Genomic DNA, 16388 nt, shown 5'->3' with positions numbered 1-16388 from the left:
GAAAATGGAGTTTCACTGTGACTTTCCCTTTGGTGAATGGAATATTTTATCCCAGATCTCCTTTTATAGCAATGTTGACCGTGTCCAAATAAGATTTGCTGACGGGCAAATAATGAGGATGTACAAATTCGCGGTGTACGTGATACGTGTTTCCACCTTCCTCGTCAGCGAGCGTGGCAGAATCCACTTTTAAAGGAATGACACGCAGTAACGGTACGGAGGTGTGTCCCACCACGTTATACTCCACCACATCGGAGTACACAAAGATCAGATTTAGTCCTTGGTTCATTTCTACTGGGGCACGAAAGAACTTGCTAAAAGAATCGTTGTCGGAAATGACTGGCAATTCGTTTTTCCTGATCATGGCCATCCTCATGTCCATGTCCCCACCCAACTTGTCAAACAATTCAGGACAAAATAAGAAAGACAACATTTTGTGCCCCTCAGGAAATTTCATCAGGAAGCGACGAGCTACTTTGTGGTACTCCAGGGTGACACTTTTTCTGACACTCTCCAAAGCTTTCAGAAACACGACATTAAACCTGGAGCTAATGGTGCTGACCAAATGTTGACCACTAAAATAATAGCCTGGGGGAATGATCAAGCCATAGGTCGTCTTTTGAGTTTCTGACTTATATATTTTGTGATCATATTTGAAGTGGGTATTCAAGTACTGTTCCATTTGCTCGTCATGAACTTCCACTGAACAAAAAAATGTGATTGGGAAGGACATTGAGGACTTGGGTTGGGTGAATGATTTCTACCAAAGCCACTTCCCAATTGGCATCGTGGTAGAATTGCATAGGCTGAGGTAATTTGGCTGTGTAACAGCACAAGGTGTCATTGGGAAACACCTCCATGGAACTGTCACTGGGTAAGGTTAAGTAAAATTGGTTAGTGTGACTCATAATTCCAGATTTCTGTGGCTATCGGAGGGGTTACTAGAAGTCAGAGGAGTGTCTCCGCCCAAAATGGGGTTGTTGTTATTGGAGTGGTGACTGGCACTGACACTGGACACAAGGTTCCAGTTGTTCCCGTTAGAGGAGAATTTCGGGGGGGGGGATTGGGAAGCAGGTAACCGATGCAACTGCTCAATAAAATGGTCCACAATTGTTTGTCTCCTTGTTGCAAACTCAAATTGGCAATGGCTGCCTCGATGACACAATACACCACGAAGATTTGGCAGAAAAAGACGATCTGCGTTTTAGGCACACGTTCTCCACACCACACCCACAAGGGTTGTTTTTGTAAATCTTGCAGAGAAGAACTGGGTGAAGGAGCGGTCGCAGTAGCTGCGTCTGTGTGAAAGGGCATGATGGTCACTTCTTTTTATAGTCGATGACTTGCGAAGCGTCGATCTAAAAATCAAACCTGGGTGGATATCCTTTCCAACGTACTTTGACTTCTTTGACACGTCGTTTGCCCACTTTACGGGTTCTGCGTTCAAGAATGCTTTCGATGTCGTACACGTCGTCTTCTTTTTTTGTGACACGGTGTAACTCGGGCAAATAAAACGTTCCTTTGAGCACTTCTCCGTTCATGTCTTCCAATTTATAGACGGCAGGATCACAGCCATGCACTCGTTCAGTGACACGAAACAATTCGGTGGTCCAGTTAGGTAAGTAACCTTTGTCGAAAGTGCGTTTGGTTTTGCCAATACGCACCCAATCTCCTACGGCCAACACTCCACTTTTCTTGGGGACAGCTCTTGTCGGGGACGTACCAAACAGACGCTCAAACACCAGCACTTCGTTGTCGGGAGTCACTTCTTGCGGGGCACGTCCGATGCTTCGATGGTAAGATTGGTTGTACGCTTGCACCAGGTGCGGTAAGATGTCGATGTACTTCAGAGTGCGGTGATGCGTAAAATATTTCCACATGCATTCTTTCAAAGTGCTTTGGAAACGTTCCACGATGCTGGCTTTGATTTCAGGATTCTCGGTGGTAAAAAAAATGAATGTCACGTTTCTTTAATTCTTTTTGGAAAGCTTGGTTCAGAAATTCGGTGCCTTTATCCGTTTGCCATCGAAGAGGGTGACGACCGCTTTGTTTCAACACTCGTTGCAGGGCTCGCATTAACTCGCTGCTCGATTTGGAAGTCCAGGGTACGACCCAAACAAATTTGGAAAAGACGTCGATGACACAAAACAAATATTTGTAGCCGCGATTGTAGCTGGCCAAATGAGAGACATCGGCTAAATCGGCTTGCCATTGATGATCGATGCCTTCCACTCGGGTGCGACTTCTGGAAAACTTGCGTCGAATGGGTTTATGTAAAGTGTAGGTAGCTTGTTCTTGTAACCATCGTTGCACTTGAGGTAAACGGAGACTTTTCAGTCGCGTTTTGGCAGCACGATACAATTTTTGAATTCCTGCGTAACCTGCAGGATGGGAGGGATCGTAGTAAATGCTGGCTAACACCTTTTCCATTGTTTTTGTTTGTTAATAAGGCACCCACTCTTGGAGGACGCTACTCTTTTTCTCTTGAGGTATTTTCTTGGATTGTAATGCCTTGCGTGTGCGACCGGCAATAGGTGTCGAGGAGGAGGATGTCTGAACAGGGGATATCTTTTCTTGTTTCACTTCTGTCTTCACCTTCTTTTTCTCTTCTGATGAAGAAGGGGTGATCATCATCTTTTTAATCCATCCAGTTCTGGAGGTAGGTGGTGTTGTTAACTTGCGTACTTTTCTGGTGGAGTTTGAAACCCTTCTTCTTCTCCTTTTTCTGTCTTCGTCACTGGTAGGGTGGTGGTAGTGGTGATGGTGCTGGACTTTTCATCAAGGTCTTAAAATCTTTCAGAGTGGGAAGAGCTGTTTCGTCTGAGGCTTTCTGGTGAAAGAGTTGCAGTCGTTGCAAAAGTTGACCGTACTTTTGCGATTTTTCTGTTTCGGACAAATCTTGGCGATCCATCAAGGTTTGCAATTCGTGTTGTAACTGGGACATCTCGCTCAAATGGGGCTTGGGAGATAAATGCGGGGTGCGTTGTTCTTGCCACCGATGGTATTCCATCCATCGTTTGTAAGGTACTAAAGCTAGTTTTCGTCCTTCCATGGGATGTCAGGGGTCGATTCTGAGATCTTGGGACTTCAGAGGGTCTTTTTATCTTGCTCCCATCAGTCCTCCCAACATGATTCCCAAGACTCCTTTCAGTAATGGACCTAACAAGAGGGGTAAAATTCCTCCACGTTGGACCAACATCTTCTTCTTTTGTCCGATGGGAATTTTCTTTTGAACCATTTGGCGAAGAACGTGACGATGTTTGCCTAAGCATTGTTTCTGGTGTTTGGACAAAGGGATCGTGCCTTTCAAGACGTTCAAACAACATTCGCACACAGAATCGATGACCTCTTTGGAGGCTGATTGAATGAGTTTTTTTCGTAGGGGTGGAGAAGGTTTGGACAGGACAGATAACATGTCCCCATGTTTGACTAAACGTGGAGGCAGTCCTTTCCTTTTCTTTCCTTGGGGTTGTTTAGAAGAGGGATGTTTTCTGGAGGGTGACATCTTCAGGAGCACCAAAACACTGATACCCTACTCGGTCACACACCTTTTTTGTACTGGAACGCGTCGCCACTGATTGTCTTTACGTCGTATTAACTTCAGGACAAGCATGACACGTTGTGCAGGGGTACGCAACGGACTAAATCGAGCCAGTTCTTGCTTGGACAAATCCAGTAAACTTTGTAACATGCCCGATCTCTCTTGAACTTTGATTTTGGGAGAAGGTACTTTGTGAGCAGCAGCCACTGCCACTAAATTGGAGGGTCCTGACACTGGAGAAGTTCTTGGGGTCATCAACGGAGAAGTTCGTGGTGTGATCAACGTCTCCAAGTACTTTTCAGTTCTTGGTGTCTTCAACGGAGAAGTGAATGAACCTGAGGCTACCGGAGACGCAGTCACCGACGTTGCAGGTCGTGGTTTGCGAGTGTAAAGTTGCGTCCTGGCCGAAGTGCCTCTCTTGCGACTAGTTTTTTGTAGACTTTTCTTTTTCTGGGGACTTTTTCTCTGCTTCTTTTTCTGGGGGCTATTTTTTTCCGGGGTGGTGTCTGGTAAGAGGAGGGTCCCGCCACTGCAGAAGTTCTTGGAGACACAGGTCTCCTTGGGGACCCGGTATTGACACCGTGGCTCTTTTTCTTATTCTTCTTGGAGCTTCGTTTGACTTTTTTCTTGGAGAGAACTTTGGGGGCATTAGGATCCCATCTTATGAGAGAGCGAATGATGACCCCTCCTAGAGTACCGCTCCCTCCAGGTTTCAAAATGATTTTTTTTTTGGTTTGAGTGTCGATGCGGGGATCGGCCAGTTGGGTCAAAGCGACTTTGTTTCGATCAAAAAAGCGTTTGGTTTGATGAGGAATCTGAATGATCCCTTGTAGTAATTGACGTGCTGTCACCGTGAACCATCGTAAGACTTCTTTGAGACTAGCTTCTAAGACACGAGCTCGTATTTGTGGGTTTTTTTCTCGACTGATACCATACAAGGCACGAATCAATTTGACGGGGAGATGTGATTGAAGGGACGTCATGTTGACGCTGTGTGAGACAGACGAAAAGTGTTTGAGGTTTTTATAGATTTTTTTGGTGTTTTTCAGTCGAGGACGGAGACGTGTACAGGACAGGCCCTCCGTCTTGGCCCCAGTGGTGAAACAATTGGGTACGAAATCGCAAATCATAGGTTTCAAATGGACGAGTAAATAAGCGTGTGGAGTTTGAGTGGCATCGTCGTACGCCTGAGTCAGCCAAGGCGTTCCTAACTGTTTGGCTAAGACTTGCACTTGCGATTTATCTCGAGGGCTTTTAAACAAGACCACGTAATGCGCATTGAGACTGATGGTGCGATGGGTTTTACTTTGTTGAAACAAATTTTGGGTGATGTAAACGACACTGGCATTACGATGATGCCCTTTGCGCGTGAACCACAGTTTAATTACTTCTTCGTCTTCTCCTAACATGTCGTCGAAAATGACCACATGGGTTTGACGGGAGTTAGAGACGATTCCGTCGTCTTCTTTAGGAATGCCTTCCACAAACACGATGGAATCACCTTGACTTTCTCGCAAGAGGCTGTACGCCGATTGCCACTCTTTGTAACACCACACGATGCGTTGAGGTGGACGATCGATCAAATGATGTTTATGTTTGATCAAACTTTTGACGAATTCGGTTTTGCCTGAACCGCTAGGTCCAGCATTGAGCATGTTAAAGGGATGGCGAAGACACAAAGCCTCCCAACTGGCACGATCTAAGTGTTCGTCGATGACTTTGACAGTAGAGGAAGAGGGAGCAGAGACAGCAGAGGAGCCATAGTGTTAGGAATGTCACTTGTGACACGAAAAACAGACAAGAGAAGAGTTTATATACTTTTTCAGGACACGTTTATTGAATGTTTTAAACATGAACACGAAAGACAAAAATACATAAAAGCCAAAGGCTTAAGTACAACGATAAAAGACACATGAAAACTATCAACGTGGAATAAACACAAGTGTCTGTACAACATGTTTTGGGTAATGTTCTAACCAGTTCTATAGTAGGGGGTAAGGTCACACAAGTGTCCTCCCGAAAGGGCCTTTCAGTCCTGTCCTGGGTGACGGGTTCTTCTTCTAGCACTGTCACTAACACAGGTTGAAAAGTAACTTTTTTCCTTGAACAACTCTCGTGCATACTGGGTCACTTCTTGGGTCCAAGCCTCAAAATCCCCTTTTTTCCAGTCACGGACATCTGTCCAATGGGGGTGTAAGTCACAAGCTACACATACATCGTCATACATGTCTTCGGTAGCTAAAAGTTGACGAATCTTTTTTTCCTGTTGAGGTCGAGAAGTATCCAGATGAAAACGCAAGGCTTTGAACAAAAGGAGTCTTTCGTGACCATTTAAGGCCATTGGGGTGGTAAGTACTGTTCGTAAAGAGTCCACAAGGAATCGGCTGGTAAACGAAATCCCAGAAAACAAGTCACTAAGACACGCACTATGCGTCGACCCAAATTCAATGGATACAGTTGTCGTACTAAGTTATGGTAATCCTCCACGGTTTGAATACGGATATTGACTTCCTTCCACGGAATCTGTTCAATCACATGTGATAAAAACCTTGGCATGGCAGCATGTTTTTATATTCTCTTTTCTTCGGATGCATTACACGTACTTTCTACCCAGAGATCTTCGTTCTCCAGTAGGAAATTTAAATGCTCCAAACTGTAACCTACAGTTCAAACTTCGTTTAGAAGTTTCCTCTTCCACTAAGCAGATTCCACGTAATAGCCCTTTGTAATCCTTTAACTCGTCTTCTTCAATGCGTTGCACTAGGTGAATCTCGAAGTAACCAAAATTATGAACATGTCGATCATTGGCGACCTCGAAGTTTTGAACATTGTCTGACCACTGAAACAATTTCTGACGAATCAGTTCTCTTATACCATTCAGGTACCAGTGGTTCAAACATCGGTGACGTAACGGATGCAATTGTTCTTTACGTTTGACTTGCATTTTGACCAGTTCTTGGTAAATGCGTTCTCTCAACTCCACAGGCAAAGCACGAATGTTCTCTTGTAAAGTATCCATAAACAGGTCAAACTAAAAAACTTTTTGTTGTCGTAGACAATAAGTGTACTGCCTGGTTAGAGATGGTTTTATTCCAGTAGCAAATCTAAATGGTTTAGTCACTAACTTGCACTTTACAGTTCGTTTAGAAGTTTCCTCTTCCACTAAGGTGACATTCTGTAAAAGATGTTGATATTCCTTTAACTCTTCTTCCTCTGAAATTTGTTGCAGTAGGTCTACCTGGTAGCAAATAGAATCATCAGTAACAAAACATTTCTTTGAACGACGGGATAGTTGATAAAGGTCTGACCAATGAAACACTTTCAGACGAATCAGTCCTTTTACAGCATTCAGGTACCACTGGTTCAACCACCGGTGACGTAACGGATGCAATTGTTCTTTACGTTTCACTTGTATTTTGACCGGTTCTCGGTAAATGCGTTCTCTCAACTCCACAGGCAAAGCACGAATGTTCTCTTGTAAAGTATCCATGAATAGGTCAGTCCGTACAATTCACAATCCTCTCCTAGAGCAAAAGTAATCCACATAGTGAGTAATTTCTGACCACTGCCATTCAGGGTAACGTCCAAGAATCTCATTGAACTCTTTTGATGTAAACGGTCTAGAGTGATATAATAGGACGAATGCACACTTGACCCAGAGAAATCTAACACACTGATTGACTTTTTTCACTTTCCTCTTGTGAATTTCTCGGCACAAAAGTTCTACAGTGACCCATTGAGATTTCATTCTGGCAAGTCCCTGCCAAACTTCCTTGTAAATCTTCTCTTGCAGTTCTTTAGGTAATGATTCAATATCGTTTTTGAAATGAAGTTTAAATACTGGTCTCGGGGATGTCTAACATTTGATTCCTAACCAATCGGGTTTCTTCTTCTTCAACGACATGTTAAGTTACTTCAATGTCTCGGTCCCACTAAGGGTAAGTAATGACAATTCGGTGACCATCGAGCATCTTCTAGGTAGGCCAATTCTTGCGGTTCCCAGTGGTGAAGTGACACACCGCAACTGAAGCACTTGACTTTATCCCCTTCGCCCAAGTAGAAAAATCCGGCTCTGGCTAATTCTTCGGGGGTCGGTCCTCCCAGATACTTAGGCCTTTTTCCTTTGAACGATTGAAGACGATTTTCAAAGTCACAGTATTCCGACAAACGTACAGGGAACGAATATTCGTCTTTCACAGGTTCGTTTCGATGAGGGTAGGGTGACATGGACAGGAGTTTGCTCAGGGCTGGATGACATCCGTAGGGGGGTAGACGTGAAGGTGGACATTCACCTTTAAAACGAAACCCAGTAAAGTGTCCAAAAGGACGAGAGGCATCGCTTTCGCATCCCTCAGGTTTGACACGCACAGCATCACTTTCCATGATAGGGGTAGTGACACTAAAGTTCCCATGATGCTTTACGGCATCACTAAGGTCACAACGTACAGCATCGTTCCCATCGCAACGCTCACAATCGCATTCTACTTCAGAGGCCCCAAACTTGAATTGTGCCTGTCTGAACTTGTTTTGTGTTTCTCTGAAAGTATTCATCTTGTTCGCTTGGTCTTGGTAGTCACAATGAACTATCGTTCTTGACCATAGCCCCTTTTTATACTAGTCGCAATGCAGTCTCAAGCTTGTACATCGTTCCTTTTTTATGTCTAGTTTTGGAAGGTACCGTCTCTAAGGTACTGTCATAATTATACCGTAGAGTAATGGGTGGAAAGGTCATAGAAAGGTAAGGGCAGTGCGGAGACCATCGAGTATGTTCCAGAATAGCTGAATCTTTATAGATACATAGATACATTCGTAACTTCAGTCCGCAAGCGAAACACTGTACTTCGTATCGCAATCCAGACTCAGGTCCCAAGTAGACAAATCCTGTTCAAGCTAAAACATTCGAAGAAGGTAATCCTTCCCTATCCGTAGGCCATGCTTGAAACGCTTACAATCGACGGGCACAATCACAATAGTCAGGTAAGAAGACCGGAAAATGGTAGGGTTTGCACTTGGAGTTCTCACTGGATTTCTCACTCGATTCTTGCTGTGGCGAAGTCATACTTCTGGTGGGTGGCTATCCTCTTACAACCAGTGTTTTATACCAACATGTCCATACGGTAAAGTGAAATGATTGGGAAGTCGCACTCGCTTCTGGTACACGATTTGATAGACTTTTCCCAAGGATCGACTGACGATGTGGTGAGTGGGTAAACGTACAATCTTGTCGGGTTGATAGGTGGTCACTTTAAAGTGTTCATCTTTACTAGACTGCAAGGCTTCTTTCAATAAGTCAAAGTTCACCACTCGACTGGTACGATAATTCAGAGTCAATCGTTTCACTTTACACTTCGTGTGCACTTCTCCTTGTTTGTCCCGGTATTCGTAGCCGTAATTTTTAGGACCGCCACTGGCGAAACTTAGAATCTTGTCGTCGGGGTGCTCGTCTGTCCAGGCTCCTAAATGGTCTCCTTCGATGTCAGGGTGCTGTTCACTCGGGTGATCGATGTAAATGCAACTGTCCGTGTCAAAGTACAGGACGCGTTCCCCTAACAGTTCTAAAGCTTCGTACAATTTTAAGCGAGCATGAGCTGTCACGTAAGCCGCAATGATGACATTTCCAAAGGGGTCGGCTTCTACAAAGTCCAGATCTTCTTCGTAATTGACTAAGATCAAATTTTCGCGAACGACGTCCACGTGTTTCATGAATTTAGTTTTGTGGTGAATCATCTGGAAGTAGCGGGAAGGTTCTGTCAAATATTCCGTCTTGGGTAAACACGGTCGTTGTGCCATTTTTCACCACAAGCAATTTAACATCACTTTGGCAAACGATAGCCTGCCTTCGTTTTTCTCGATGTGATCTAAAGTGATACCTTCTTGTGCCCAGTATTTCTCTTTGAATTGTATTTGGTCTTCGGGAGTGTGACACCAGGAAGGATAGCCGCTGGCTTCTTGCTTCAGTTTCAAAAAGGCATCCACGTAGTCTTCGAAAATGCCTTTCTGAGTGGGGTCACCCTTGTGGTATTGTTCTGTCTTGAGAAAGTGGCAAATTTCGTACACTTCTAACAGTTGGTATCCCATGTCCAGAGCTTTGAACAATTCTACGCTAACCCACGTCCCCGTCAAGGCGCGTTCTTCATGGGTGTGCTGGCATGGTTGATCTTGCTTGCACGTTTCGGCAAACGTACGGCACAAAGGAAACATCAGTTTGTCTTGACAATGGTAAGGTAGCACGGGATGGTACAAGTCAGTGGGAGGCAAAACTTTACACTTGATCAAGCCTTCGTATTGTCGAATGTTTTTCAGGTCGATGTGTTCCGTGAACAATTGTGGGTGCCCTACAGGAAAGCGACAATATTTGCACACGTAGGGATACAGCGAACACACGTCCAAGTATTTGATTTCTTCTCCTTTCTCTTCGTCGGCTTGGTACAGCAAACAGGTGGCATTGGTCCTTCCTCCGTACAAACTATCCCTCGGGTTCAACGGGTCCATGAACTGGTAACTTTCCACGAGGCGTTTAAACTCGGGATCGGTTTTCAAACGGTGATCGTATTCGTGTTCCCACATTTCCACCACTTGGTATCCTTCCTGTTCTAACTTTAGGCGTCGCTGACAAGTGGCCTGGTACAAGTCTTCCATGGTTCGTTGTAAAAACTGATTTTTAGTGCCACGGTCAGGGTAACAGACGGGACATCCGTGAAATAAGCAACCGTTAAACTCGTACACGATCTTGGGGTTTTCTAAGTCCCAGCCATCGACCGAATGCGTTCCGATGGTCTTTTCACCCCCTCCGTTGCGGGCATGCTGAATCCATTTGTCTTCTTTGTCGCACAAGTAATGTAACCAGCGTAGGGATTTGACCGAGTATTGACGTTTGACATAGTGGGTCGTTTGAGGACTGATGACAGCCACGGTGTTTTCAGGCATGAATCGTTGTCGGTACACTAAGGAACAGGCTTTGGCAATGGTGCAAGCTTCTTTCAAAGGATCCACCCGTCCGTGTTCCATGAACAGTTCTCGAAATTTTCCACAGCATCGCCGTAAAATGTCCACGTCGAAAGGGTCGGAGGCATGGACCTGGTACCAAGCGTATAAAGCTTCTCGTTGTTCGGTACGCATGTTGTCGGGGTCGTAATAGTGAGCCTCAGGCAAATGGGGTAGAACTGTATGTTGATTGGCTTCGGTATTGAAAAAGTGTGGAAAGTACCCTTTAGCCATTTCTGTCATTCCAAACGTTTTAGGCATTCGGCTCAAAGGCATGGCCAAGTAACTCATCGAATCTTTAAACTGCACTTGTCCCACTTGCATGAAAATAATGATTTTGGCTCCGTTCAAAGTGACTTTAGGACGCTTGGTACCATGTTCCGTATAGTATCTGAGAAGAAACTGTCCATCGTATCCGGAGAAATTGTGAGCCATCATCGTGGCATGATGATGACAATCTCCGTAACGTTCGATGTCCTCTTGGCTCCACGTCTTGTCGATGGGGTCTAAGACCCATTGGGCAAAATCGGCTAACGTGTTTGGTCCTCGAAAGATTTTTTCACGCCTTCCAGGAATCTTGCTGCAGTGAGGGCAATGACTAAAGATAGGTTCTTGAATGCACTTCTCGCACGCTCGATGAGCCACGCAGAAATTAGGAATGTGAATGACAGTCTCTTGCATGCATTCGAAATCGAAAAAGATGAAATTGCCTTTCTTCTTGTGACCGTCCTCTTTCTCTGGTTGGGGTTGGTAATTTTGCACGTAGCATTGATGTTCCAAGTCCACGATGTGGTGACAAATGTGACATTTTTTCTTTCCTGAACATACGTGTGCCTTGGCATTATTGGTACGTATGCCTTGTCCACACGCGGGGCACAATCTCATCAGTTGACAAGCGCATTTCTTCTGTGAACCTTGCGTCTTCAGATGTTGTTCGTAACAGGTAGGGCTGACAAACGTGCGCCGACAAGCTGGACAATGCACTCGTTCTTGTCCTTCGCTCAGACAGGGTTGAGAGGCCAAACATGCTGAGCATTTCGATCCACAATGTTTGTGTTGCTCTCGATTATTATAACCATTGTCACATTTCTCACAGTAATAACTGTATCCCAGGAATCCAGTGATAGTGGTATCGAAATGGTTATCGTGATGATAGAGGTGAATGTATTTTCCATCCTTAAAGTCTTTCCCTCGAAACAACAGAGGCCCACGCACTTCTTGAGGGTGCACTTTCAAGGTGTATCGTGGAGCTAGGATATCTTGCAATATTTGCATCTCAGGAATGCCACAGGGTGTGTCTTTGGACAGCCCGGCTTGTTGTAACAGGAGTTCTGCTTCATTTCGTTGTTTGGCTCGGTCGGATTGTTGAATAGTTTTCCAGGTTCTTTTCCATTCTACCGTGTCGTTCTTGTTCGCATAGGTGCGTCCCACCACGACAGCCCTGGCTAAACACATCTGGTCTTGAGAATTGTGAATTTGGACGAGGCTGCGCTTAATGCTGCGAAGCTCGTTCACCAATAACATCTTTTTGCGTCCAGTCCCTTGAGGAGGAGAGACGTGGGTCATGTCCAGTGTGGCTTTTCCATCGGTGATGTCAAACTGGTCATTAGATTGTTATACGTGTTGAATCTTGTCCATAACTTTGGATGCGGTCAATTCTGCAGGGCTGCTAAACTCGATCCAAACAGGGGATTTCAAACCGTCGTGTTGTATGGAAAGTCTCAAGTTATCGTCTTCTTTGGGTTGACATTGTCGCTTGAGTGTGGTGAGCAAAGAATCCCACATCTCGGTGATGAACCCTTCTGCTTTCTCTAACGGTACTTCGGACTTGAAATCTTTAAACTTCACCGTGTATTTGTAAGCCGTGGTTCTAAATTTTCTAGAGGGACGCTTTTCCGTCTCTTGAATGGAATAGTTCTTTTCATGGTTGACTAAGGGTGGTGAACTTTGTTTGGAGGGTTTGGATTCTGGTTCACTCATGTCCTCTTCAAAATCACTGGCATGAATTTGTGCCAAGACTTCAGCCCTGGTACGAGGCGATAGATCACGTTTCTGCCTCTTACTTTCTTCTTCTTTCTTCTCAAATGAATTGGATCGTTTCATCTTGATAGCAGAAAGTCAAATGACTAAAGTTTAAACACCATGCACTAATTTATAGTTATAGCAGACCAGCGTATATAAAAGGTATGTGTCTTGTCCTTTCACTATTCATTTCACTTTCAAACCGAGGACAACGATGGAAGAGACTACACAAATCGAACGTTTCATCAGAGCGTTGCGAGGGGTCATTAGAAAATTTTCTTCAGACCAGTCGTCGGACTACTCACCTTCCTTTCGAGATAAAAGTCAAGATACTTGCTATATCTGTCAGAAGAAAGGGCATTGGTCTTCAAAGTGTCCAGACCGTCAAAAAAGAAAAAAAGGGGTTAGAAGAGACAAAAGTCAAGATACCTGTTATCATTGTCAAGAAAAAGGACATTGGTCTCCAGATTGCCCAAAAAAAGAAACAAGAGGAATCAGAAGAAGAGAGGGATTCTTCAGAGGAAAAAGAAGAGGAAGAAGAGGAAGAAAGCAGAGAGGTAAAGAAAAAGAAACAGGAGAAGAAAAGAAGAAGGGAAGAAAGTGAGGAGGAAGAGGAGGAAAAGACTGTGACTGTGAAGAAATTTAAAAAACAGAGAGAGTAAATAATGAGACAGAAGAAGTGTATGAACTTTTTAAAGTGTTATGTTGTGAATTGTAGATTGAATTGTAAAATTTGTACCAGAATAGAAAGTCTATAAAACGTAAGTGTCTTTGGGTTTTGATTTTAAAATAAGAACCTATACTCACACACTCATACACACACACACACACACACACATACACACGCGCGCGCGCGCGCGCGTATTATAGGGGTAAGATGGGTTTTTTTTAGTTTGAATGGATGTTGGCAATTGAAAGTCTATCTCTTTTCAAGAGACGTGGGTGGCCCTGAAAAGGGCCTTTTTTTGGTGTAGGGGTGAGTTTAAGCAATCAACTTTAACTGCCTTAAGCCTTTGCCACGACCAAGGCCTACTTCTGGACTGATTACTGTTAATGATGATGATGATTTGGTTGAAATCACTAAGGGTGGTACGGTAGGCTTAGTCACAGGGTTGGAGTGTTTAGCTCGGGAAGGTCGTATTCTCTTCGGTCGTAATAAAGAAGTCTGATACATTTGTTTCAGACTTCTTAACTCCGCTAAAATGTCTAACAGTAACGTGACCGTTTGACTTTCACACCCTTGTTTCTTTGCTACTGCTGCTTCTTCTTCTTCTAGTTTTTTTCTTACCTCTTCTTCTTGCTGCTGTTGCTGTAGGAGAAAATCTTGTTCCGCTTCCTTTTGCCGTTGTATAAATTTCTCCAATTCTTCTTTTGCCGTTGTATACATTTCTCCAATTCTTCTTTCTATCTCTGTCTAAAATTCTCCACGTGCGGTAATGAAGGAGAAGGTGACGAAGGTTCCGGAACAAATTCTTGCGAGGTAAGAAAATCCACAAAATCCCAATTCACCTTTTCTGAAAGTAAGTCCGGGTTCCCTTGGGTAGTCTCCACGGTTTCCGTCATGTTGAAAAAAAATGTCCGATGAATTGACTGCGCACAAACGCTAGCGAATCTAAATAGACCACGTGACGTCACAGACTACTGTCTTCGGATTGGACGTGGGCTGACTGAATTTTGTAACGCGTGTTTGGATTGGTCAACGAACTCAATCCGTTTCAATCCCCCTCTCCCTATAAATAAGTGCAGTTCACTGCATTCCTTCACCTGTTCTCGGCACCCGCAACATGTGGACCGACGTGCAATCATCCACTCTTGTGTCTTCCATGATGTTCCGGACGGACATACCGATGTATGTCCGATCCAAGTGGACAGTTGTCCATAGGACAGACACCAGCCTATGGATACGAAGAGTCTATGTGAAGAGGCAAGGATGCCTCAAGAGAGTACTAATATATGGCCCTACAGTTAGGCGAAGCTTAAGAAGAAGAAGATGTCACAGATGCCCTTTATGTTAATATACCCTTAATATTAACATAAAACCAAAGGCCCTTTTCAGGGCCACTCCAATATCTCGAAAAGACCTTGACTTTCATTGCCTACCCCTTTTTATTTTTATTTTTTTTAAAAAAATAGAGACCCCTCCCTGTTTTAATTTTCGCCTGTTCCATTTCGATAGACCCATCGGGTCGGGACGGTATTAAAATAGGGTCCCGACCCTGTTCCATTTCCCCTTGATGCTCAACAGGCCCAAGATTTTTTTGTTTTGCCTATGTTAAATTTCCTTGAGGCTCAACAGGCCCACGATTTTTTTCCATGTTAATTTCCCTTGACGCTATATCCCCCCAGGGGTTTCCGCAATGTTAAATTTCCCATTGACGCTATATCCCCCCAGGGTGTTTTTTAATGCTAATTCCCCTTGATGCTTTATCGCCCCCTTCACTACTCGCGCTTAAGAAGTGTGCGGAATCTAGCTGTGTATTTTCTTTCTCTTTATTTCTAAAATATTCTAAAATATCTTGACATTGATACAGATACTTTTTTGTGATCCTTTTAATAGATGTGTCAATTTGTGTATGCTGACGTTATTATGAATTCCACTCAAGAACATGCAGAAAATTTTAAAGCTCTAATAAATTATCCAAGTTTTAAGCCTTCTTTACAGGTGACAAATTTCAAAAGTATAGAGAAAACACTGCTTAAAGCAAGACACAATTCAGTTGCTGATGAACATAAATTCTGTTGATCCAGTCAGTAAAGAGAACGTTGATGGAACAAATGAACAATGAATGACCTGATGACCTCAAGGAAAACAGTTTATTTAGTGAAATGGATAAAGACGGACATAAATGTTTAAAAATGGTGTAAAACATAAACTATTTAAGTGCTGAGTACTAGTATACATCAATACGCTGTCTAATGCAGGATACACTGCAAATAAACAAGGACTCTGCCAACTCAGCTATTGTAGGGTAAAGCAACTGGACATTATATGACAGAAAATACTGTAGGGAAACGCTTTATTTTTTACGTGAAATGGAATCAAAGTTGGAAGGACCAAAACACTTAAGAATATATTATTTTGGTATTAAGTAGGCCTAGCTGTGATCCGATCCTGGAGAAAACATTTAGTACACAAATTGTCACACAAGTTTTGTATATATATATATATATATATATATATATATATATATATATATATATATATATATATATATATATATATATATATATATATATATATATATATATATATATATATGTATGTATATATATATATATGTATGTATATATATATATATATATATATATATATATATATATATATATATATATATATATATATATATATATATATATATATATATATATATATATATATATATATATATATATATATATATATATATATATATCTGTGTGTGTGTGTGACTTTAATGAACTTTATCAATTTGACCACTGGCAATTTATAATGATGTCTAGTACTGGGGCGTCATGTCGCAGATATGTGTCATCATGTCCCACCCAGTCACATTATCCTGACATCGGGTCGATCAGTCCTAACACTAACAATAACCTGTTAATGCTGAGCGCAAAACGTCGGAGTTGCTAAAACCATTTTAAGAGTCTTTGGTATGACTCGGTCTGGGTTCGAACCAGCGACTTTCTGCATCTGAGGCGGATGTTCTAACCCCTGAGGCCCTCGGGGTGGTCCGCAACTTTTTTGACTCAAGTACATATATATTTAAGTATAGCAGTTTCAATAAACGGTGAACGAAAATATTCAAGAAATAAAAGTCCCTTTAGGGCGAATGGAATTTTAGTCAGGGCAAGTGATTTTTTA

This window comes from Sinohyriopsis cumingii, chromosome 13 (genome assembly GCF_028554795.1).
Source record: "Sinohyriopsis cumingii isolate HCF-2022 chromosome 13, ASM2855479v2, whole genome shotgun sequence".
NCBI classification, from domain to species: domain Eukaryota; kingdom Metazoa; phylum Mollusca; class Bivalvia; order Unionida; family Unionidae; genus Sinohyriopsis; species Sinohyriopsis cumingii.
Note: the sequence above shows the minus strand (reverse complement) of the source record.